The following is a 27,870-nucleotide window of genomic DNA, read 5'->3' on the forward strand; positions in this document are numbered from 1 at the left end:
TTTAAGTCGAAGCTGATAAGCCTAAAGGAAGAATATTAATAACATAATGGTATAGGGCCTCAAGTTTAGCTGTAAAAGGGTCCACATATCTATAAATATTGTAAAAAAAAAAAAAAAAAAAAAAAAAAGATAAGAAATCAATACCTTTTGGAGAAGAGGAGCCAGTGTATTCTCAAGTGACTGTGTAACCATCATAGTATATTCCTAAATGATTTTTAAAAAAAATAAGAATTGTGGAAGCAGAATTTATAATCTGCACAACAAAAATAATTGTCTATAATTCAAGAAAAAACTTGAATCCATAGTTGCAAATATCTCCAAAGAAATATAAGACAATAATTGATTAGGAATGCAAATACACAGAGGTGAAGAAAAATCTGGAAAAGGAAGAGTAAAAAGTAATAACATTAAAGGAAAACACGATGTCCCTACAAGTAAAATAACCCAGATCTTCCTGACCACAGGGCCCAGTGCTCCGTCCACTGTGCCATCTAATTGACATCCCCTGCCACACACACATTTTTAAATTTTTGTTAAAAAAAAATAAGAAAAAAGAAAAACAACAAAGGAAGACAAAGCAAAAAACAAAACAAAACAAAAAGGAACAGTATTATGTGCTCAGCAGAACATCAGGGAGGATTCAAAATATATAGCAAGTTATCCATTCAAGAGAGTATATATATATATAGATAGATAGATAGATAGATAGATAGATAGATAGAGATAGAGATATAAAGATATATCTATATTTATATAGATATATCTTTATATCTCTATCTATCTCTATCTATCTATATCAGAAGAAGGAATTATACACATGAATATCCATCTTTATTTCCTTGTAAATTTTTCTTTTGTTCTCTGCTGTGCCCCTTTTTTATTTTATTTCTTCCCTGTTTCATCCCCCCTCTTCCTCCAGCAGCCACTGTCAAGTGGGTTCCTGTGTATTCAACAGTTACAAAGTAAGCATGTGCCAACTAGAGGAATCATTACATCATCACATCACACTGAGCAAGTGCTAACTATAAGCACCCTGCTACTGACATATAAATGCTTCTCTTTACTGTAAATATCCCTTGCTTCAAGTAAAACACAGGTGGTCATGCCCTCCTTGACTTCTCTGGAAGAGTGAGAGACACCAAAGGGAGATGGGGAGCCAAACCAGACATTGTCACCAGCTTCCCTCTGGGCTATAAGGTCTTATACCTTGTCCAGTGTTCCCCTATCTGCAGCCCTCTACAGCCCGTTGATTTCAGCAACTGTAATCTTTTATTGTAGCTGCAACATATTTGTTTTCTTTTGTTCTTGTTTCTTGCAAAATTTTCTCTTTGATTAAAGGGTTTTAAAATTTGGCAATAATATTCCTATATGTTTTCCACAAACAATCTCTTTAAGGTGGTGATCAGTGGATTTTTTTTTTTTTCTATTTCTACTTTCTCTCCATCTTCTGTCACTCCAAGACAATTTTCTCGGATTGTTTCTTGCATTATTGTGCTAAGATTCTTTTTTTTTGTCATTTTCAGACAGTGCAGTTTTTCTTTTTTTCCTGTTCATGATCTGTTCTCCAAATCTGTTGTTTTTCTTGGAAGATATTTCACATTCTGTTCTATTTTTTTCATTCTTTATAATCTGTTTTGTTATTTCTTGATCTCCCATAGCTTCACTTGCTTTCCCTTGCCCATATCTAATTTTCAAGGAGTAATTTTCATCATTGAAATGCTGTATCTCCTTTTCTAGTTGGTTAACTTTTTTTCATAATTTTCTTGTTTTTCTTGGATGTTTTTTTTTTTTTTGTTTTTTTTTTTGTTTTCTTCAATTTCTCTCATTTGATTTTAAAATTCTTTTTTGAGTTGTTCTATAAATTCTCTCTGGATAAAGAGCCACTTCATGTCACTCTTTTGGGGTAGAAGAAGCTTTTTTTTTCCTACAATTTCCTCTTTTGAAGATGAACCCCAGTCTTTCTTGTTCCCATAATAAGTTTCAGTGTAGGGGTTCTCTCTTCTTTGGTGATTCAATTTTTTAAAAAAAAATAAGATGTATTAGCATAAGCACCTCTAATTATGGGGTGGCTCAAGCTTCCCCTCAGTTCTTCCTTCTGACTTGGAACCCACACCATGAGCTCCACCCTCCAGCAAGTGCCTACAGACAACAGTCATCTTGCCCCACTACTTCTGTACTCAGTTCCTTCTTCCTCAGGTCAACGATCCCACAGCAGAGTTGGACCTGATATTTGTAATCGGCTGAGGTTCACTCAGTCTTCCTGGACTCAGATCCTGACTCTCCATACTGTCCAGAAGTTTCAGTGGTTCCAGCTGAGTGGTTCAGTCCAATCCATCTAGCTCCAGGGCTCCCCATTTGATGTTTCTATGAAGCTAATCCAGAGGTGTTTATACTTCATATGGGTTAATCTGCAGTCCAGGGTCTTTCTTCAGATCTTCTTGAGTTGTACCTAGAAGATCCCTGTTGTGCCCCATGTCTTCTTGAATTTTCACCATTCTATGTTCTCTCTGAAGCACAAATTTGTGCTGTTTTGGGGGGAAATCTGAAGAGCTTGAAATTTACCAATCCACTCCCCCATTTTAACAGAATCTTCCCTGGGAATATCTCAAAGAAGAACATGAAAAATAAAACAACAAAACAAAAACTCACAATACTGAATATAAGAAATAATATTCAAAATTGCACGGAATTTAAGAAAAACATTTTTAAAAGAGCCAAAAGAAAAATTGACAATAAAAACTATGATATGAACTGAACAAATTCCTCTGGATTAATTCTCAAAAAGCCATATATCAGTCCTAGCTATCTTTGTTCCTCTCTCCCACCCCCCAATCTCTTTGACTATAACATTGACTTAAATCTTTCAAATGACTTTTTTTTTCTACATTATATTATGACCTTTCCAGTAGTAGATGACTGTTCTATATTTCATCTTGTACTGTAGAGTTGCCATTTGCTGCCTCTTGAAGGAAAATGTGATGGCCTTGATTCATGCCAGTTAATAGACAGAGAATGAGAAGAATGTGTAGCTGATGAATGTTTTCAGTCATCAAAACAGTTTTATACTCTTGTCTGAAGGACTAGTAATTGAATTCTATGAGGATATTCATAGAAAGTTGAAAATCCTAAAGGAGGAATTGCTTCAGATGAAGCCTGAATAGGTTCAAAATCTCATTATCAATATGAAATACAGGAGAAAAGTATTTTCTTTTTGGAAAGAACTGTCCTTTGCTGGTCTCTGGATTGTGGAAAGATACTCCAGCTTTGTCTTTTGATAATCAGACAAGTATGCTACTACCATCAAATGTGGTTTATGTTATCTAATCCAAGGCCAGTTTATTACAGGAACATTTTCTTTTATATGCTTCTTTGATTCAACAATGTTTTTTCTTAGTAAGAGATTATTGCTTTGCTACAAAGAACTTTTTTTTTTTTTTTTTTTTTTAAATGCCAGGGAGTAAACGCATGAAATCCTGAAGAAAGAAGTTTCATGTGTACTAAATGTGAAAGGTTATAGCATGGTAAACTGAGCCTAGATTCTAGTATAAAGCCTTGGATTAAAAGATACTGCAAAATGGTCAATCTTATATGCCTATGTATTTGTTATTGAAGAAGGGTAAAAAGGAGGAGAGAATGAATATGTTTAAAAAACCCTTTGGTTGATAACTACAAGTCATAAAAGGAAGCTTTACATCTATTGAAAATGTTTTTAACCTTGTAAGGTGTAGTGTAGAATTCAAATGAAAGAAAAGTTCATAAAGATTGTGAGGTTCTCTGATTTTTGAATGAAGATTTTTCTGTTGACACAGTATCAAGTATTAATTGAGTTACATAGAGAAGCAGCTAGGTGATGCAACAGATAGAGCACCAGCTTCAAATCAGGAAGATATGATTTCAGATTTCAGTCACTGTGACCCTGGACAAGTCAATTGACTCCTATTTGTGCCATTTTCCCATCTATAAAATACAGACATACTGGAGAAGAAAATGACAAACCACTCTGGTATCTTTGACAAGATATAGATTCAGACACAACTGAACAATAAAAACAATTAAAGGCTTTGGCTTAATTATCTGCAGAGCAGAAATTAAATGGATGAACATTTATGTTTTCAATTGTTTTATAGTTGCATGAACAGCTTATAGCTTATTCTATAGGTAATAACTGCATATAGCTTTTTCATCTTCATTAATAATAATTATGCCTGACATTTTTAAACCTATTGAATCTGCAAACCATGTAAATGAATCATCTTATTTAATTATCTCAACAATACTCTTGCAAACCCTACAGATATTATTTCCATTTTTAATATAAGGAAGCACTTTGACAGAAAGCATGTAATTTGCCAGGAAATAAATATCTGAGTTCTTATCTGAACTCAGATCTTCCTGCTTCAAATTTTGTACATTTTTTAAAATACTGAGAAGTAAATGTAAGAAATCCTAAAGAAATGGATATCGTATCTATAGACTAATGGGAGTTTGAAGCATAGGAAACTGAGTCTGGAATATAGTGTAGTACTTTAAATATAAACATATTATACCATGTTATGCTTATATTGGTGTATATGTGTTATTTCTTTTAAAAAAGATTGCACGGTTTTTGAGATGGGCTTTTAAATGACAGATTTTCTTTTTTTTTCTTTTTTTTTTTTTAAGGCAAAATACTTCATTTATTTATTAATTTTTGTCTTTTTAACTTCAGTAGATAAAATCTGACATAAAATAAGTATTTTTTTCTTTTTTTTTATTTAGAATTTTTCCCACAGTATATATGCATGAGTAATTTTTTTATAATATTATCCCTTGTATTCATTTTTTCCAAATTATCCCCCCCCCCTCCCTTCACTCCCTCCCCCCGATGACAGGCAATCCCATACATTTTACATGTGTTAAAATATAACCTAGATATAATATATGTGTGTAAATACCTAAATGACAGATTTTCAATGAAATGATACTAAGAATCTAGAAATGATAATGTGCTATGTGCAGTTCAGAACTGAATAGGAGAACAAGAATATGACACAATGCATTTAGAAAATTGCAATGATTTTTAAAATACCTCCAGATTTTCCCTGACAGGAAAAAATGCCACCTTTTTCACACCAATATTTCTTTTTTTCTGAGATGCTATGTTATTTTGAATATTACAATCTACAAATTATTGAACTGTGGGACAAAAGGCCAAGGAAAAAAACATATGAAGGGTGCTCATAATTTGCAGCATATTATAAAAAAGGAATTGCTTACCAGAAATGCCATAAAACAAACAAAAAATCAACTCCATGCATTTCATTGCCATCTCTATGCTCAAATAAATCTAAAATTCCCCTTAATCTTTACTATTTTGTATGACCATCACCATATGTCAAACTGGATGTCCAGTTTAAAACAAAAGCAACATTTGCAAAAACAAATATATTTCCTCTCCACTCCCAACCCTTAACTTTCTCTCTTAATGTAGAGGTTGACACCATCCTATCCATGCTTACAGACTTGCAACCTAGGAATTATCCTTTATTTTTTACTACCTCTCTGGTATTCATTTCAGATTCATAATCTTGGTTTTCATTGAAGCTAGACTCCAACAGGAGGGGATGTGGGAAACCCAGGACACTAATGCATTATTGGTGGAATTGTGAAATAATCCAACCATTCTAGAAAGCAATATGGAACTATGCCTAAAGAGCTTTAAAACTGTGTATACCCTTTGAACCAGCAGTGCTATTACTGGATCTGTATCCTTAAGGGAATCAGAAAGAAGAGGAAAAACCCACATGTGTAAAAATGTTTGTAGTAACACTTTCTGTGTTACCAAAAAATTGGAAAATGAATAGATGCCCATCAATTGGGGAATAGCTGAACAAGTTGTAGTATATGAAGATAATGAAATAGTAATGTTGTATAAAAATAATGAACCAGATGATTTTAGAAAGGCCTGGAGTAAACTGATGCTGAGTAAAACAAGCTGAGCCAGGAATACACTGTACTGGAAAAACAAAAATAATAAAAACCTAAGCACAGAAAGTTATAATGACAGAGAAGATCAAAACACAAAATCAGAAAGACAATAATGTCAAAATAGCTAGATGCAAAGTCTCAAAGAAAAATGTTATCACAAACTTAAGAAATAATTACTGGAATGAGTTCAAAAAAAATTTTTTAAATCAAATAAGAGAGGCAGAGAAGGAAATTGGTGAAAGAAATGACAATGATAGGAGAAAATATATATATTTTAAAAGGGTCAACAACTTAGTAAAAAAGGAACAAAAATATTGAAGAAAATAGTACCTTAAAAAAAAATGACAATGGTAAAAGAGGCAAAAAATCCATTGAAGAGAATTTCTTAAAAAACAAAGTTGGCCAAATGGAAAAGTATGTATACAAATTTCTTGAAGAAAGGAACTCCTTAAAAAAGAATTGGCAAAATGGAAAAGTATAAAAGTTTCAGTGAATAAAAATTTCTTTAAAATTAGATTTGGATAAGTAAAAACTAATGACTCCTTGGGATATAAAGAAGTGAAAAAAAAATCAAAAGAATGAAAAAAATTGAGAAAAATTTCTTATTGGAAAAACAACTGACTTGGAAAATAAATCAAGGAGAGATAATTTATGAATTATTGAACTATCAGAAAGTCATAATCCAAAAAGATCTTAGAAACACAACTTTTCAGAAATTATTAAAGAAAATTTCATTTATATAGTTGTAACAGAGAATAAAACAGAAATTGAAAGAACCAGCTTCTAAAGGACACCTTCTAAAGGAACCCAAAATCTCAAAAATATTATAGCCAAAATTTAGAGCTCACAGATAAAGAAGAAAGTATTACAAGCATCTGGAAAGAGCCAATTCAAAGATCTTTAAGCTCAAGATTCAACAATTTTTATGTTAAAAGATAAGAGAGCTTAGACTCACATATTCCAGATGGCAAAGAGGTAGGATTACAACTAATAAAAAAGGTATAAGAAAAACCTATCCACAAAAACTGCCTTCAGGAAAAACAAAAGATGAATATTAATGATATTGTGGTCTTGTAAGCATTCCTAGTAAAAAGAACAGTGTTGAATGAAAAACTTGACTTTTAAATACTAATACTTAATATTAAATATTTAAGAGAAGCATATAAAGGAAAACAGGAAAGAAAAACTATAAAGAATTCAGTAAGACTAAATTGTTTATATTTCTGCATGGAAACTGATACTTTAAATTTCTAAGAACTTTATTATTATTAGAGCAATTAGAAGCAGTATACTTTCTTGGAGGGTACAAGTATGATGGGATGATATATATATATATATATATATATATGTATATATATATATATATTTTTTTTTTTTTATTTTTTTTTTCTTATTTTAATTAAGGAGTAAGAAAAAGGGATACATTGAGAGGAGAAAAGAAGTGGTTCAGTGAGTAAATTATCTCACATATAAGAAGCAAATAAGAACTTTTACAATGGAGAGGATAATGGTTTGGCTCAAAGAGGAAATAGCATACACACTCAATTAGGTATAGTCATCTATTTCAGGGAAGGTTAAGCAAAAGGGTAGTTAATAAAGAGGGTGATTTAAAGGAGGTGGTGGTCAAAAGCAAAACATCCTGTTTATGGACTGGATGAAAGGAGAAAGAGAAAGATAAATAGAAAGTAATCTTAACTGTGAATGAGAATGGAATGAACTCATAAATGGAAGCAGATGGGATTATATGACATTGCATGCAAATTAGGGGAACATGGAATAAATTCTTTGTCAGATCTATGAACAAGTGAAGAATTCATGGCAACAAGATATAGAGAACATTACAGATACAAAATGAATGATTTTGATTACACTAAATTTTAAAAAAGTTTTTGCATAAAAAAACAGTTAAACCAATTTAAAAAGAAAGCAAGAAAATGGAGGGATGGGTGAGATTACAGTACATTTCCCTGATAAAAGTCTTCTCTCTCAAATATATAGAAAATTGAGTCACAGTTATAAGAATACAAATCATTCCCCAATTGTTGATATTTAAAAGAACAGGAAGCTTTCAGATGAAGAAATTAAAGTATCTATACTTATATGAAAAAATGCTGCAAATTACTAATGTGAGGGATCAAACTCCTACCCAAAAATGACCACTCAGAGACTTCTTGAAGTAAAAAGCAGAAAAATTGTTGTTTATTAATATTCTCATGAGAATGAGCAATTCCACTGTGAGGAGGGAAAGAGAGAAAGCTCATGGTAGAAAGGCTAAAGAAATAGGAAAGATATACAGTTTTTTAGGTTTGGTTACAAAGGATTACATCATAGGTTGGGGAGCATTAAGAAATAGGTGCCCTCTCCCCTTAATTGAATATTAGACATTGGTGCCCAAAACGGATTTGAACAGAATGCTTTCAGATTCTCTAGTTCTGAGAGGAACCATACATCAAACTTCAAATTCAGATTACCAGTCTAACAGCATTTAACTAATAGTCTAAATATTGATTAATATTGAATAGTGATAAATATCATCATTTTAAGTTAAGTAAATATATCTAGAATTTAAGTAAAAACTGGCTAATACTCAACATACTTATATAGGTCACAGAGACATAGAAATAATGAAAAATAAAATAAAGAAAAGAAATTTAGACATTCCTGGAAGTTTTTCATTTTATCCCCATTCTACACATCAATAATTAGAGAAAAGTTTATTAAAACAATTCTGAGGTACCATCTCACACGTATCAGATAGATAAATATGGCAGAATGGTTTTGTTGTTGTTGTTGGAGGGGATATGGGAAAATTAGGATACTATTGCACTGTTGGTAGAGCTATGAACAGATCCAGTCATTCTAGAAAGCAATTTGGAATTGGTGTTCAAGGACCAAATAAAACTATTAGTAGATTTGTAACTCTAAGAGATTTAAAAACAAAGGAAAAGGATATATATGTATAAAAATATTTATACATTCTTCTTTTTATAGTGAAAAAAAAAATTGGAATCTGAGAATATGCTCAAACACTTGGGAAGTGGCTGAACAAATTGTAGTATGTGATTGTAATGGAATATAATTGTGCTATAAGAGATGATAAGCAGGATGCTTTTAAAGAAATCTGTAAAATCATGAACTGATGTAGAATGAAGTGAGCAGAATTCAGGAGAACTTTTTACATATGATAACAATATTATATGATGATCAGCTGTGAATGACTTGCTTTTTTCATCAACATGAAAAATTTAAATAAATATGAAAAGGTTTATGATAAAAAAAAACTCTACCTCAAAAGAAATAAATGATGGCATCTGAATGCAGTTCAAAACATATTTTTAAACTTCTTTTAAAAAATTAAAAAAAAAAAAACTTAAATTTTTCTTTGTTTTTGTCTGTGTTTTCTTTCACAACATGGCTAATGTGGTGATATTTTGTACATGATTGCATATGTACAACTTTACATCAAATTGTTTGCCTTCTCAATGTGGGGCAAGGGTGGAAGAGAATTTGGAACTCAAAATTGTAAACATTGAATGGAAAAATACATTAGACACCAAAAATGGTAAGTTAGTTGGGAGAGCATATAATTATCAAGGAAAGGGATTTTAACAATTAATGATGGGGAAAAATAAAACGACAACAAAAATTTCCCTAGTGGAACTCACAATTTACAGAGAGAAATGGAGTGCCCCATGAGATTGGTATATGCCCCTAATTGACAAAATAAATCCTAAGGTTAGCATCCTAACAAATTTTAATTAGCTATAAGAAGGAAAACAAATAGAGGCATAATGGGAGATGAGAGAAGAGAAACCATGTGGTATGGAGGAAAGTTGAGGAGAAAGACACTCATCAGATAGTGTCATGGCAAGCATAAATAAAAGGGGTTCAGCAAAGATGGAGTGAGCCATAAAAAGATTTACAGGGGAAATGTAACTTCAAGGTTTTGACATAATTAAAATTAATGACTGAACATAGCTCTCCAGGACTTCCACAAAGGGTGGGACTTTAAGGTTACACTGATCCCTATCAGTCCCCTTCCCTCAGGAAGTAATCCTATCAGTATGTGACAGTATTTATCTGTTTTCTCAGCCAACAGCATCTAGTTACTAAGGATCTCTTCACATAGATAGGATGGATTGTAAATTGAAAAATTATCAGTATCTGCAATGTGTAAAAATATACCTCCATTGTGATCTAGTTTATATTGAGCGTATTTACATAATCACTTAGTATTAATTATCATTACTGTTGAGGTTACTGGATACAGCCAGACTTTCCCTATAAGAGGCCACAAAACTGATGAGGCATGAGATGACACTCCAAAAGTATATTGGGGTTATGGGTCAGTAATATGGATTGTCTCAAAAGAATTTGTAGGTTTAGATATCCTCCAAATCAAGGATTAAATATTTTATTATACTCCTAAGAGCAGGTTAAATTCCAAGAAATTACCAGATTAATCCCCAAAATTTGTTAACCATAACAAGGAGAAAGATGCCATGAGGTGGGAGTACACTAGTTATTGGCTTAGTAATCTTAAAAATGAGTTTGCAAAGATCTATCTGTATGAAGATTTTTTTTTTTAATAGCGGAAATATAATCTTGGAGCTTTGATGTCATAATTTGGCTTTCTGATTAGATAAAGTAATCTATGGATTTATGATATTTTGTCAAAGCCAGGAACAAAAAGCCTACTTAAGAACAAAAAGGGTCAGTTAAGGCTAAGAAGAGCTTCCCTTAGGGAGTAGCTATTCTTCCAGAATATTTATAGTAATTCAAGCTTTATCTGAGAATGTCAACCTGGCTACTCAATATGTCATTACTATTATGATTTCCTTTCACAATCTTTCTCAGTAGTTTAAATCAGCCCCAGGTACAAACATAAATTTAAGTCATTTGTAAATCAAGGAATAAACACTAATCTAGAGGGTTACAGATCGCCCCTAACACTAGAAGATTTACAAATTTCAAAAAACTCCCTTGTTTTTCCTAACCAAGTTCTACTTTCCGTTTTTAGGGAGACTGTGTTTTGGTTTTGTTAATTTCTGATCACACTAAACCTTTTCCTCCAAATTCTAAGTTGTTTGGAGGCTGTTGCATATACATCTAATTTCAATTACATGTGCTTGAAAGAAAACAAAAGATGTTTCAATTAAAATCATTGTGATTCTGAAATGTTATTCATTATAGGAAAATTTTTCACACTCTACTATTGGTTCAAATAATGGACTTTTAATGTAAATATAATAAAGTTTCCTTTTTATCATTTAAAAAAATTAAGCTTTATAGCATGTCATTAAACAAGAAAGAACACATTTTGGGACTAGTTATACCCAATATTCACATAATAATCCTCCAAAGAACTATAATGCAGTATTTATTTTTGTCAACAAAACGAGTCTTATAATCTTTGGCTTTCCTTTTAGATGAGGTTTTCTCAAGATCTTAGGATGCAAACGAATTCATGAACAGTACTTAAACAGTAACAGTTTCAATTTGCTCCCAGCTGGACAAGGAAATAGTATCAACAGCTGCTCTTGCCTTGGCTCCAGGCCCACAAAGACCTGAATTTCAAGAGATAGATAAAATAGCTAAGGGCAATGAATTGAAGATGCAAACTTTTGAATCTGAACTGAGGGGTAGAAAGTTGTTATTTTTCAGCAATTAATTCAATTTTTGTATTTCCACTGTTTGAAGTGAAAAGAACAGTTGTTTGCTAAAGGATGGTCGGACTGCTTGAAGAAATTCAATATTGCAGATCAAAGTAGACTCAATAGAAAATAATGTGAAATAAAATTTTGAGTATCTGAATTATAAGCCAGTTTGACTTTCTCTTACAGATCCATCAAAATCACATAAACAAGAGAAAATGTTTACATAATTGTGCCAACCATTTCTGTTGGCACAATTTAAGAATCAGCAAGAATGTCTTTAAATAATAAACTTGGGAAGTTATTTTAGATATTTGAAATGCATATACATATATCTACAATGTGTGTTCATATTTATAATATATTACATGACACAATATCATATAACATTGTATAGCACAACATGATATATGATATTGATGAGGGTGAACCCTGAAACTGTGTACTCTTTAATCTGTAAAAGGAGGGTGATTGAGGTCTCAAGCTCTCCCTTGGGAAAAAGCATACCTCTCCCAGACTATGCCCTCTTAAGTGGTTTCATTCTATTGGAAATCTTGGCAGGGATTAGTTACATCCTCCATTGAGTTGAAGGTTACCCTAGGACTACTCCTAGTAGCTCTAACTTAAGTGGTCTCATTCAGTCAGAGATCAGAACCTGATATTCCATAGAGTGGCTTGAAACTCCAAGATAAGTACTCTCTTTTCAACTGGAAATCTAGGCATTGACCATGTTGAGGGATTCTCATTCAATAGAAGCCCAATCCCTAGACTGCCAGTAAAAGACAACTTTGAACCCCAAATCTTTGCAGAAGTCCAGTAGGATTATGCTTTGCCAACAAAGTTCTCTTCTTGGCAAAGCTGTCTACCAGGACTCTTGCCCACTGTGAAGAAATTCTCTTTTCAGTGTTAACCTTTATTTCCCTAACAGGACCTTTTGTCACTAAGAAGTCTGTCTTCCTAATAAAGCTGGCTTCTCAGTACCAATAAAAATCCCTTTTCTTGACACAAACAGATTTCAGGTTTGTTAATTCTTTCATATTGGACCTGTGTAGACCAGAGGGGATTCCCCATTCCAATTCTTACACCACTAGTAGCACATCAATATAATATTGCATAATACAATATATGGTGCCTCAGATATCTCTCTAAGATTTATCTATTTAGTCATATATTAAATTATTTACTTCTAGAGCTTTGCCTTTAAAATCACTATTTCTGAAAACTGTATTTCTCTACTACATCTGAAGCAAGTATTATGAGATCAAATAAGTTCAAGTTTAAATGATTTTGTTGATTATGTTAGATTATTAAATTTCACCAGGCAAAATTAATTTGTTTTTTTAAACTTTAAGAACAGAATCAACGTAGCCCATGAACAATGAAATAATACATTTTACATTGGGCTTTTTTCCCCCTAATTTTTTTCCCTCCTCAATTTTTGTAAATAAAAAATTATTTGTGATTATCATATAATTTCTTTATTCTATTTCTGTGTAAATGTCAAGTAGTCACTTAAAGTTTATCTTTAGTGAATAAATTTAACTAATTTTTGTTGTATTTCAGTTGTTTGGATTAGATATCTACTTTGTAACATTAGAAATAATAGTCGAACCCAAAAAATCAGAATCAGGATAAGTGAAGCAGTTTAAACTTTTTTAATACACTTCTGGAGTATGAAAACTTTGTAGAAGTTTACTCACACTTCACAGATTAAAGAGTCAAAATTATACCCTGTAATAATTGCCCTAACCCTATCTCCTTCTCCTTCTGAGAGTTTCTATGGGAAGAGATCTTTCAGAAGTCTTATATCTCATTCTATTTCCATTAAATATGTTCCCTAATATGTTCCCCCTCCTTGAACATACATCCATGTTCTAAGATAGTGACTAATCTCACCTTCAGAGTATGTCAGTCAATAAAAATGAGGTTCATTAAGCATGTGCATTTTCAAAAAGCTTATGTCCTGACATTGACCCCAGTTGGTTTTAATCAGTGTTAAGTCTGGACCCTCTTATCAAAAACTCCATGTGTAGCTAATTCCTTTACCCACAGGGTGATTAGTTGGAGCTATCTAAAGAGGATGTTTTAACCCTTCTCTTCATCCAGACTTTGTGTCTGAATTAATTATCTTCTGATTACAAGCATTACTGCTGACCAAGATAGTATGGATAACTGATTTGACCCCTCTCCAATTCCTTATCTTTATAGTGAAGCCACAGTATCTCTGGAAACAAACCATTTTTCTTCCATCATTTCTCACAGTAATAAGCGCATGAATGTAATTCACAATGTTCTGCAAAGATTCTGATAGCCAACTTTTGTAGGGATGGGCTAGGATTTGGTAATAATTGTTTGTTTTGCTTTTTACAAGAAGAGAAGCAAAGTATTCATATATAGAGAGAGACACATATGTGTAAGTATGTATACACATATGTATGACATAATATAGTCTAAAACAATATATAGTGCCTCAGAGACCTCATTGGATTCACAAATATCTCTATTCCTCATGTTAATTGACCAGAATATACTTACACCTACTTACACATAAATTGATTGTGTCAAATTCAGAACTTTGTTTATTTGATTTGTGAGAAATGGGGTTTTACAATCTTAGCTGTTTTGTTTCCACAATTATTTACTTGAGAAAATGTGCTGACATAAAAATATATCATTACAAATTATTTTAAATAAAAGAATATGCATAATTATGCTCTTAATTATGATTTGTAGCATATAGAAATTGTTTAAGGCCTACCTTTCATGACTAATCGATTGCTCCCCTTTAACAAGATATACAGATCTTAAGGTAGGTAAATAGACAGACAGACAGATGGATATAAAATTGTCTTCTTTTGTCTCTTTTATCTAATGATATATTCTTTGGAATTTAGATCCTGAGAAGTTAAAATTTAGAGGACAATATTTAATATAATAACAAGCTTTTTCTCACCTGTTTCTATGTGAAATTAAAGTGATTTTCAATTTGAAAACTTTCACAAAAATTAAAGAGAATGATTTCTTGGCATTGTTTTATCTCTCTCCATTAAAAAAAAGCAACAATTATTGTAAATTGGTTACTATAGCTATTATACTTTCTAATCTCTATCAAAATTTTCTAATTCATTATATAATAATAATGATTTATTTATTTTCACATTGATATGGGTAGGGGCTAGTCCATATTTAAAATCATATTCTTAATTATAATTCTATTCAAATAAACAATGTAATAACTTTGGCTTAGTGTTGTCTTCTGGTTGAGCTCAAAGGCTAAATTAAATGACATGATCTGAAACATAGAAACTTTGAACCAATTTTTATAGAAAAAGTACATATTTGAATATATACATAGCTTATATATATATATGCTATGTTATATAGTCTATTTTTTATATATTTGATATGTCTACATGCTATATTGTTAGACATATTTTTGCATTCTATAAGTTATATGCGTATATGTCCCTATATACTTATATCATTTTATCTTTATTTGAAAATCTCTTCAACTTATTTTTGAGTAAATAAAATGTGTGTCTCTTGGTAGATATATTCTCCATTTTAATTTAAAATAAATACGCGGCCTATCTTTTTTTATGGCAATGAAGTTCTATTCTCAGGCATGACTGAACTGCTATGTTAATGAAAATACTGTAGTGCCTTGTAAATCTTGTTTCAGATATTAATAAAAATAATTTTTTCACTGTTAAGAAACTTATACAGAGCTGAACCAAAAAGCCATTAAGCTGTAGTATGTGTTAATGTGATGATTTCTAATGAGGACTCAAAATTAAGCCAATTCCCAGTCTTTGGCAATCTCCCATCACTAACAACAAAAACAAAAATAGTGACAATTATCACAGAATAGTAATAACAGTGGTGATGGTGTTAACTGCAACAGGATATTGACAAGAGCAACTTCTCCTTATCAGTAGAATTAATGGTTTGGATTAAGTGACTTTTAAATCCCTATCAGTTCTAAATGTGTGTAAATTTAAGAGATTATATACAGAGATTGACATTTTATAGCAAAACAAAAAGAAAATTAATGATAATGTAGAGGGGAAAGTAAGGAGAAAAGTCAAAAAATAATTTTCACATGAGACTTTTGCACTGAATTAGTCTGCTCCTCTTTGGAGGAAATCTAATATTTCTATAGTTATTTCTGATTTTCAAATGCTTTACAAATGTTACTTTAGAAGATCCAAACAATAATCTCAAAGATAGAATTCAGCAGAAACAGTTAGAATGCCTATGTTTAGATACTACATCTGAAGATACTGTACCTCATTGGATGTGTTCCAATTTGGTTTACTTCTGGTTACTAATGTTTTACTCATATACACAATATGTATATGGAATTTTCTTGCCCTCAATTCTTATATTTGTAAAATGCTTTGAGTATTATTGTTACCCTATAGTATGACAGAATATGAAAGTGGCCCATACATGGTCAGTTGCTAGTTCTGATAGTACTGGTTTGACTAGCTCCTGATTAGACATTATGTTAGACAAAATAAATAGAACAACTTCAACCAAGGAAGTTATTCAACTCATAAAGTAATATGCCCCCTCAAAAAAAGTATTTACTTTGTTCTAGCATTTGAGAGGAAGGCAAGAAACAATATCTTGTAGTACATTACAAAGAAATATAAATATTTCTTTGACTGACTAATATCTGCAAATCAATAAATCCTATCAAGCTCAAGCTGCACTAATTAATCTCTAAAGATCAAGAATGATCAGCTACTACATCCTAGTTTTGAGCAACTTGCTAATTTGATCACTATTAAGAGAATATATTCAGATCATACTTCTCCACCCACTGGGTTACATCACCTAGGGCTTTATCTAGAGTTGAGATATTATTTAACCCAACAAAATTATACCTGCCTCACATTTATCTTTATTCCACAAAATTTGAATTCTTTCTCAATTTCAGAGAACCTGAGATGACTGTTATCTCATATATTAATTAGAATATATTTACTGATGTTAATCACTCTGTTAAGTTTGCTATTGGCATTGATTGAAAGACCTTCAAAGAAAATGTTACAGCAATCAAATCTTCTGCAATGTGATTAATAAATCACTATGGAATCATTCGCGCTGCTCTGAATTTTCCAACTTCCATACTTTTCTTATACTCTGCCTGTCATTGTCATTACTAAGACAAATGAGTGCTAAAAGTCTTTATGGCAAATGGTATTTGGTCACATAATTTTAACAGATGAAGAGAGAAACTCATGCTTCACTATCATCTTGCTCATCTTGACTCATCACACAAATGGTGACAATTATCTCTCTACCTCCTTAGAAAGTAATAATCCTTAATTCTTACATATTCAGTAAATAAAAGCTGAAATATGTATTCATCAGAGGATCCAAGATCAGTTGCTTCTCCTTTATGTTAATCTCCCTATTTAATTTTTGTATTTCATAATAGTACTGACTCTGCAATCTTTTGGCTTTCCTGCTTTGTTGGCATATTTTCCACAAATCACAATGGCTTTTTAATAAACTCTCCCCCCATGCCTTCCTAAATATCCTCCTCACAGTATGTAATTAAGACTAAATGAAAGTACTTTGTTAATCTACTGGGATTATTCAACTTTACCATGCCCACTTCTTGGGCGAAGGAGGAATATGTATTTACATAGTGTACTATGTGTCAGTTATTATGTTAAACAACTTTCTAAATGTTATCTTGTTTGGCCACTTCTTAATATCTTTAAGGTGCAGAGATTTCAGTAGGAAAGGTACTACAAATTCTATAAGAAACTATTAAAGAAAATGTTGTGCCACTGACTGGAATATATAAATTCACTGTACTATCTTTTCTTACTCACTGTACCAGAATCTTATAGAATTAGTCCTGTTTCCTTTACTACTATAATATACAATATGTTAGAAGTTTCAACTCTATCCCCATTTCCATCTAATACAAAGGCTTTTTAGCAATGAAAAGGCCTAAAGGAAAAAAAGAGAATAATCAAAATATTTAATTACATACTTTTGGAGATATTTCCATTCTTTTATCCATTTGCCAGTGTACCACAAAATTATTGGGGTGTGTTTACAATATTTGAATGCTCTACTATAACTAATACATGCTTAAGGAATTATAATTAAATTAAGGGTGATTTTCTTTAAAAATATTTCATTTAAACTTGGAAAATCTTTATTTCCCCCAACATAGTATGGAAATACACCCCAAAAGTAACAGAAAAAAATACCAGATGTCCAGTAGCCTTAAGCTACTAAGATATTGATTGAAACTCTCCAATTCACAGATGTTCACCAATCTGTTAGTCTGCTTTGGGCATTTTATTTTTCCTCTCCTAGTAAAGCAACTAAGTATACAGCATAAGGTAAATACTTTTCTTTTTTAATTTTCTTGCTGCATTTAAATTAATAGTGTGTTAATTTCATGGAGCATAATATGATTTCATTCTTTACATAGTGTATGTGCTTCTGCATTTATTTGCCAGAGGCTAAATTCAGTTTTCATGTATATTTTCAAAGTGTGGAGGAGAAAAGGGAGACATTATCTCTTCGGGTCTATTTTCTAAATTTTGAATACAAAATTGCAAGTTCACTAGCTGTATAGAAAAAGAGTAAGTAAAGTTTTGCTGATTGGCCCACATTTACATCTTGGACAGAAATAATCTATCTATATCTTATAGCATCTTGTTTCTTTAGGATTAAAGTTCTTTTGCACCCCAGACTATTCCAAAGATATCCTTTCCAAAGATGGTGTAGAAAAAACTCTTCTTCTTAACAAGACAAAGTAGTATAAAGGATATTTTAAAAGAAAATATAATTAAAATAAGATCGATTAGCTTTATGGTGAAAATAAAGGAAAACAGAAAAATGTATTATAGTATGCAGTTATAAATGACTTATCTCTATCAATGAACAAAATAACCACATCAAGTTTCTCTGAGAAAGGTCTTAATTTAAAGATATATAAGGAACTTATCCTAATGTATAAAATTAAGGACCATATTTCATGTGATCAAATCATATTCCTGCTTTTCAGAGAAAGTATCTAAGCTAAAAAATAACTTAGATTTGAAAAAATGTAGAGGGCCGGAACTCTGGAAAAGTATACTTGAACAAGGATACTTAAAACAGGGTATTTACTCAGTGTGATTGATGAGATAATGGTTCTCTAGTTCACATATACTTAGTACTTAGTATGATGATATAATGGTTCTCTAGTTCATGTGCTGTAATGATGCAATCATACTGAGGTATTTATGGGCTAAGAGGACTGGAAATGAGAAATTGTATCTTTGACCATACTCCTGATGGATCTCCTGCCGACTTCACTCCTCCACTAAGATTAGGGCTGGTTCTGAGATCCTCAAGATAGCTACCCTGGACATTATTAAAAAAAAAAAAAAAAAAAAAAAAAATGCTGTCATTGATAATTAGAGAAGTATACATGAAAACTACTCTGACATTCTACCTCACATGTATTGGATTGGTAAAGTTGAAAAAAGGATAATGACAAATACTAGAGGAGGTATAGTAGAGGAAAGGGTCCATTATGTATCATGGGTAAAGATGTTAAGTGATCCAGGCACTCTAGAAAGCAATTGAGAACACAATTTTAAAACTGTGTATAATATTTGAATTGCTAATCCACTAGTAGATTTGAACTCTCAATGAGATCTAAGAAAAAAAAAGTATTAAAAAGTCCTAAATATTTATGATAGTTGCTTTTGAAGACATAAAGAATTAGAAACTAAGGGGGTGATCAATAAGGGAATAAATAAACGGGATATGGTATATGAATTGATGGAATATTTTTGTGCTATAATAAATGATTCCAGAAGAATCTAGAAAAACCAAATAGAACAATTTGTACAACAATAGCAATATTGTAAACACAAAATACATTGCATGAATTGAGCATTTTGATCCAAGCAATGAACAAGTACAATGTGAAATGATTCATGATGACCTCTTGACAGAGAGGTGTTTGGCTCACAGAGCAACTAATAATTTTTTAAGAGGCATTGTTTTGATGATATATACATTTTATAATAAGGTTTTTATTGTCTCTTTTAATAGGAGGCAGAAAAAGAGTCAAAGAAAGAGATTAGATTTTTATTGATTTAAAATAAAATTTAATCTAAAATTTAAAGTGACATTAAATTAAAATTCACATTAATTTTGTGAAAAATTATATATACAGATAAATAAAAATGATGGTGCATTTGACAATTACAAGGTGTAGGCTTTGGGATTAGAAAGAAATGACATAGGGATGAAAAGACACAATAATGCTGTAATTGTTTTTTAGCTAAATGATGAATAAAAAAACACCCTGTTCATCTTTTAGTAATTTCATAAAGTCGTAGAGTTGAATGACCCTAATAATAAGCCTAATTTACAATTTATGAATTCCAGGTCCACCATCTTGCCCAAGATGTGATCCCCTTAATCTCTTAAGGTTTTTTGTTTTCACATAGACTAACTTTTTTTCAAAATGCCAAAGATATTATATATGTATGTTTATAAAATACGTTTTGAGAATGGAATCGGTAATCTATAAGAAAAAAACATTAATTTGACTGTTATACTCAAAAGCAAACTTATAGGGTAAGACTTGAGTATGGCACAAAATGTGCTACAATCTGCACAATTAATTTATTTTTGCATCTTAGCCTTCTGTATAATTATTGATGTTAAACAATAAAATATTATAGACAATATTTAAATGTTAGCTATGCACAATGCAATTTTAAAGAAATTAAATAAAAACATGAGATCATATTCTTCAAATTGTTCACATCACAAAGGAAGAAAATGAAAATGCATACAAAATCAAATTATATCTAAATTCAATGCATTTAATAATCATAATATTTGTTCATAGACTGCATAGTTCAAGTTTCATAAGCATATGGAAAAAGTGCCAGTCATGAATGAATAGCTTACAATAGATTAAATTACACAAAGGATTTTATCATTAATTTCCATGTAACTAAGAGAGAAGACAAAAGATAATTTTATGTTGGCTTAAGTCAAAACCCAAATAAAGGACACATATCCTGATTCTAAAGCAATTAGAATTTTCTTAAAGTACTATGCTCATTTTGTTATCCACATTACTATCCATCATAGATACATGAAATATGACTACAAAGTATTATTATTTACATTCTAGGAAGCATGCCAGGATTTATATACACATCTGAATTAATGTTACTCACAGTATACATGTTACAATTGGACTGAAGTTTCTATTGCTCTTTTTTAAGTGCCTTGCATATTGCCAGGTATATGTGTGTGTATGTATGACTTAATACTTCACAGATTTAACTATCCACAAAATTTCTATGCACTCTTACCTTTTTGGTTTATACCTGTGATTTATTTTATAACTGAAAAGTTCCCCATTGTAGAACTCTTGATCCTTTCATATTCTGCAGAAATCCACACCATTATGGGGGTTATTAGATTTTAGAAGCCGAATATCATAACAGAGTGTTGGAATAAGTGCTGAACAACCTAATCTTAGCACAGACATAAACTTGTATAAATGTGTATGAATCATTTAAATTGGTAATAGTTCATTCATGTAGAAAAGTGAGTCAGTTAGACAGGTGCTGCTAAGTTGAGGTCAAAGTACCAAGTGACCTTGTTCTTAACTATCCTTGTAGTTACCCTATGTCCCTTGTTCTAATGTTCCTGCATCCTTTTATGAAGAATGAAACTCCCATTGCTTTAGATCCACTCCTAAACTCCAAAAGTACAGTTCTATTTGTGGCTTTAATCAAAAGACACTGGGGAGTGCTGAATGAAGGAGAACTTTAAAAAAAAAAAAAAAAAAAAAAAAAGTACCCTGACTAAAATCATGAATCAGATATGGAAAGGAAATTTTATTTCCACAAAGGAAAGGAAACTCTAAAAACAAAATAATTATATGTATTTGATAGGCTAGTACCAACACCTTGTGAAGAAATTTTGCAACATGGTTGCTCATTAGCTATTTTACACCTAGACTGAATACTAACAAAAGTCTTGATGTCTTTCTTCTTTTTCATTTTTCATTTCCTGTGATATCTTTGTGTCAAGGACTCAATCTACTAGTCTACTTCTATCAAGTTTCTGCTGCCGTCAATCTGGTACTTGAAATCTTTCTGCCACAGTATCCAGAAAAAGGGCAAGATTCCATTTGTATTTCAAAGGTCTTATAAAACTGTGCTAAAGGCAGCCAGTATTTCTGATAAAGGCCACATTTCTAAAATATATAGAAAATTGGCTCATATTTATAAAAATACAAATCATTCCCAATTGATAAATGTTCAAAGGATATGAACAATTTTCAGATGAAGAAATTAAAGCCATTACTAGTCATATGAAAAAATGCTCTAAATAACTATTGATTAGAGAAATGCACATTAAGAGAACTGTGAGGTACCATTTCATACTTCTCACACTGACTAAGATGACAGGAAAATATAATGATCAATGTTGGAGGGGATGTGCATTACTAATGTGGATTACTAACATATTAATTATTAGAGCTTGTGAAATGATCCAGCCTTTCTAAAGAGTAATTTGTGAACAGTATCCCAAGGGCTATCAAACTGTGCATCTAGTAGTATCTCTACTGGATCTATATCGCAAAGATATCATAAAAGAAGGGAAAGGACCCACATGTATAAAAATGTTTGTAACAGCTCTTTTTGTAATGGCAAGCAGTTAAAAATTGAGGGGATGTGCATTGGTTGAGGAATGGCTGAATAAGTTATGGTATATGTGTATTATTATTCTATGAGAAATGATAAACAGGCTGATTTCATAAAAACCTGAAAAAAACTTGCATGAACTGATGCTAAGTGAAATGAGCAGAACTGTTGTTGTAGAGTAACAAGATTATGTGACAATCAACTGTGATGGACTTGGTTCTTTTCAACAAAGAAGTGATTCAAGACAATTTCGATAGACTTGAATGGAAAATGCCATTCTCATTCAGAGAGAACAACGGAGATTAAAGTATAGGATATTCAACTTTATTGTTGCTTGCTTTCTTTTTTTCTTACTCATGTCTTTTTTCTCTTTTGATCTGATTTTTCTGGTACAACATGACAAATATGTTTAGAAGGATTGTCCATATTCAATCTATATTGTATTGCATTCTGTTTCAGGGAGGGGAAATGGGGGAGAGGAAGGGAGAAAAATTTAGAACACAATGTTTTGTAAAGGTGAGTGTTGAAAATTATCTTTGAATGTATTTTACAAGTATCTTTGAATACTATTTTACAAGGAAAGAAGAGAAAAACAGGAAACATTCTATCCCAGGCTGGCCCAGGAGGCATGAACTCATGTCTTGCAGCCATAGGGAAGAAGCTGGAAATTATCCTAAAGGTTCCTGGTAGACAAAAGGAATAGCCCCAAGAGGTGGGGAATAACTTTTTAATGTAGGCACAGAATTCTGACCCAGCAGCCAATTGAAAGGATCATCTTATACAGAATAAAATGGAGAATAGGCAAATGGTTACTGGGTATGTGTTTAGATGTTTATGTGTGAAGGTGGAGTGAGGTAGAAAACAACTTCTTTATAATTCATATCCAGTGGAAAGATATAATACTTATACTACTCATCTACACTATTGACAACAGTGAGAAAAATACTTTGCTATCTCTTACCTTGGTTATTGCAATAGCCTTTCAATTGACTTTCAGTAATTTAATCTTCTGGAGGCTTGACAAAATTATCTACTGATAATTTAATTCTGTTTTTTTACCTAATTTAACTGTGTCATTCACTTACTTGACAAATGAATGAATGAAATTCATGTTCCTTAAGGTCTTACAAAATTTGGCAAAAATCTACGTATGTATTTATTTCATTTTACTTCTTTTCCCAATCCTTTCTGCAAAATATATTCCAGAGAATCTAAATAGCTAGCTGTTTCCTGAACTCCATATTCCATCTATTATCTCCACAACATCCTATATACTCTACTCCTCATTAACAATTCTTTCCTTTTCTCCCTCATTCCTCTCAAAATCTTCACTCTCCTATAAGACTTTGTTCAGGGGTGACCTCATATTTAATACACATAAACACACACATATAAATAATCTCCCTTTTTGTTAGTGTTCTCTATTCTCCAAATCACTGTGTATTTAATTACTTTCCTGTGTTCATGTTGTATGACCTTTGAGAGCAGGTCTCATTTCCTATTTTAAAAACTGGTTTCATTCCTTTACAAACAGCACCTATAGTAATGATTTCTATACATAGTGGGTGCAAATTAATGCTTACTCAATTAAATTGTTATTTTGAATTTCATGAATAGACAGAATGAATCAAATCCTGAGATATCAACACACCTATTTCCTAAAGTAGTGTTTTCAATTGCTTCTATAATACAGCTTTCTAAAGACATGGAAAACAGGATGAGAATGACATAATTGAGTGGAGGTTCATGCTGTTTTATAAACCTGATGATAATGACAGTGATTATTATCAGAATAATTTTTCACATTGATCAGGGACTAAATGATTAGTTGGTATCAAATTTTGTTAGCACTTAAAGATTAATTGAAAATTATTTGGAAAGGCTATTTATTCTTTCCATTAAAAAAAAAAAAATTGTTCCAATGTGGTTAAAGTAATCCTCCTAAACTTAAATGATGATGCAGATGAAAACAATATTGCAAGTGTGAAATTGACTTTGGGACAGTAAGAGAAAAGTCACCATTATGAACTGAGAGTATAACTGGTCAGGATGTTTAATTTCTATTTATTTTTCCTGAATAAAGTTAAGATTCCCCAATATATTTAATGTATGCAAACAATGCAATTTCCAATAAAAGAAAATGTTGCACTTAAGCAGTGGTTGTTTTTGTGTGCTAATTCTCTGTCTATGTGAAAGAACTCAGGGATGCCAAATACCAAAACCCTGGAATAGAACCAGAGTTTCTGTCAATTCATAATGGCAGCTTTTTATCCACTGACCCAAGGTCAATTACATTGTCTTTGCTGAAAGATATAGAACTATTTCAAGGCAAGATTTCACTGGGCAGCAACTCTGAATCTATTTTCTCTGATGAAATGTCAATAACTTCCCAGACCAAAATGCAGTTTTCATAGAAACAAGGGTGAAATTGCTTTTAAAATATATTCCACAAATCAATCCCTTTCATTATAAAGCACTGGGAAAAGAAAAATTAACAAAAGTTACCCAATATGCAGCAATGTTCCTGTCCTTTTATTTTAATCCATTCAAATGCATTACCATTTTGTCAAAAAGCAATTTAGAAAAGCACTGAAGGTCTTCTAATGTCTTTAATCTTATGAACCATCAAGTAAAATAACAGTCTCTCAGAACTTGGCATTACTGATCAAAAAAAAAAAAAAAATAATAAGAAATATAATTCTTTTAGAGTCTAACTCACAAGGCAAATGGTATTACCTGGTTTAACAATACAGAATATGGAATATTAATTAAATGCCCCTCTTTGAATATGATGATAGAGAATAGATTTTTATCTAAACATGTATACACATGTAAGGAAGTTCTCCTACTTATTACATACAAACAATAAAAGCAAGGATATAGCTAGGCAGAAGGAACAAGATGACTATTACCTGGGTTTATCCTTAGTTCCATTTCCTTCCTCTCCCACTCCCACTTATTTGAATGAGAGGATAAAGAAATTTGGGAGGTGAAAAGTAGAGATCCTTGAATCACAATAGCCTAAGTAGTCCATTCTGGACAGATGTATTATTAATCAAATGCTTAATGCGGTTTAACACTTAGTATTTAAGGAGAAAGCAATAAGGAATTTTCAACCATAATTCTCTAAGAAGCCTTAGAAGAGACATTCTCTAGATTAGCCCACCCAGAATGGCCCAGCCTTTGTATCTTAAAGTTTATCTTCTAGGATGAGGAAACTTCTTCTTCTGGCCATGGAAATGTCCATTGTAGTTGTGACTTGCAGAAACAGAAGTTTTCATGACAGAAAGTCCCCCTACCAAGAAAAGGTCAAAATGTGTTCATGATTGCCCATCAGTTAGGGAATGGCTGAATGTTATGGGATATTAATGTGCTATAAGAAATGATCAGCAGTATGATTTCAGAGAGTCCTGAAGACAATTGCATGAACTAATGCTAAGTGAAGTGAGCAGAACCAGGAGATGTTCCATATGGCAACAAGATTATATGACGATCAATTATGATGGATGTGGCTCTTTTCAACAATGAGTTGATTCAGACCAGTTCCAATGGTCTTGTGATGAAGAATGTCAGATGCTGAGAGAGGACTGTGGGAACTGAGTGTGGATCACAACATAGTATTTTTATTCTCTTGTTGTTTGCTTGCATTTTGATTTCTTTCTCATTTTTTTTCCTTTTTGATCTGATTGTTATTGTGCAGCACAATAATTATGGAAACATGTATAGAAGAATTGCACATGTTTAATGTATTGAATTTCTTGCCACCTAGGGAAGGGGGTGGAGGGAAGAAAGGGAAAAATTCAAAACACAACATTTTGCAAGGGTGAAGGTTAAAAATTATCTATGCATATGTTTCAAAAATAAAAAAAAAAAAAAAGTATTTTATGATTTAGATATAAAGGGTGATACCTTAAGCAAATTAGGAGAGCAAAGAATAGTTTACCTGTCAGATTTTTAGACAAGGGAGGAATTTATGACAAAGAAGAAAGAGAAAATATGAAATGTAAAATGGATAATCTTGATTAAATTTAAGAAGTTTTTGCACAAAACTAATGTGGCCAAAATTAGAAGGAAAGCAGAAAGCTAGAAAACAATTTTTATTGCCAGTGTTTCTGATAAAGGACTCATTTCTAAAATATATAGAGAAATGAGTCAAATTTATAAAACTTCAGTCATTTACCAATTGATAGTCAAATGATATATATGAACAGTTTTGAGATGATGAGATTAAAGCTATCTATAGTCATTTGAAAAATGCTCTATATAATTATTTATTTATTAGAGAAAAACAAATTAAACAATTTTAAGGTACCACCTCACACCTATCAGATTAACAAAGATGACAGAAAAAGAAAATGATAAATGTTGGAAAGGATGTGGGAATACTGGGCTACTAAGACAACGATGTTGTCCATCATTGGACTTATGAACTGATCTAGCCATTCTGAAAAAATCTGAAACTATGCCCAAAGGGCTATAAATAGTGCATATTCTTTGACTCACCAATACTACTATTGGATATGTATACAAAAAGATCATAAAAAAGGAGATAGGACCCACATATGCCAAATACATGTGTGTGTGTGTGTGTGTGTGTGTGTGTGTGTGTGTGTGTGTGTGTGTGTGTGTAACAGCTCTTTTTGTGGTGGCATGGAATTGGAATTTGAAAGGATGCCCATCCATTAGAGAATGGCTGAAAAAGTTGTGGTTTTAGGAATACTATTGTGCTATAAAAAATGATGAGCAGGCTGATTTCAGAAAAGCCTTGAAATACTTACATGAACTGATGCTGAGTGAAGTGAGTAGAGCCAGGAGAACATTGTATACAATAACAGCAAAATCATATGATGATCAACTATCAAAGACTCAGTTTTTCTCTACAGTGCAGTGATCCATAATTATTTCAATATTCTTGTGATAGAATATGCCACCCAAATCCAGAGAAAGAACTATGGTGACTGAAATACAGATTGAAGTACATGACATTCACTTTTTTTGTTATTTTTTTCTCTCTCGTGGTTTTCCAGTTTTGTTCAAGTTTTTTTTTTTTTTTCACCACATGATTAATATGGAAATTTGCTTAACATTATTGGACATATGCAGATTTCTTACAGTGTTGGGGAGACAGGAGAAAAATAAGAGATTTGGATTTTTTGCTGAGATATTACAAATATTTTTATTCAATGCCCCCATGTTATAAAGAAAAACAAAATCATGTGAGACAGGACTGAGTCCAGTGTTTGGAGTCAGGAACAGCTGTGTTCAAATGCAGCCTTCCACACTATTAGCTGTGTGATTCTGGGTGACTTGACCCTTATTTGCCTCCGTTTCCCTATCAAATTAAAATATTAACATCATATATCTCCCAGAGTTGTTATGAGAATCAAATTAGATAAAAATTGCAAAGTACTTAAGCCAAATCCCTGGCACAAAGAAAGTGCTATATGTATTATCTGTTATTATCATCACTGCCCAAGTTTATATATATTCTGACAAAGCCACCATTAGAATCCAGGTCATCTTCCTCAAAAAACAGT

The sequence above is a fragment of the Sminthopsis crassicaudata genome, chromosome 1 (assembly GCF_048593235.1).
Source record: "Sminthopsis crassicaudata isolate SCR6 chromosome 1, ASM4859323v1, whole genome shotgun sequence".
Taxonomy (NCBI): Eukaryota; Metazoa; Chordata; class Mammalia; order Dasyuromorphia; family Dasyuridae; genus Sminthopsis; species Sminthopsis crassicaudata.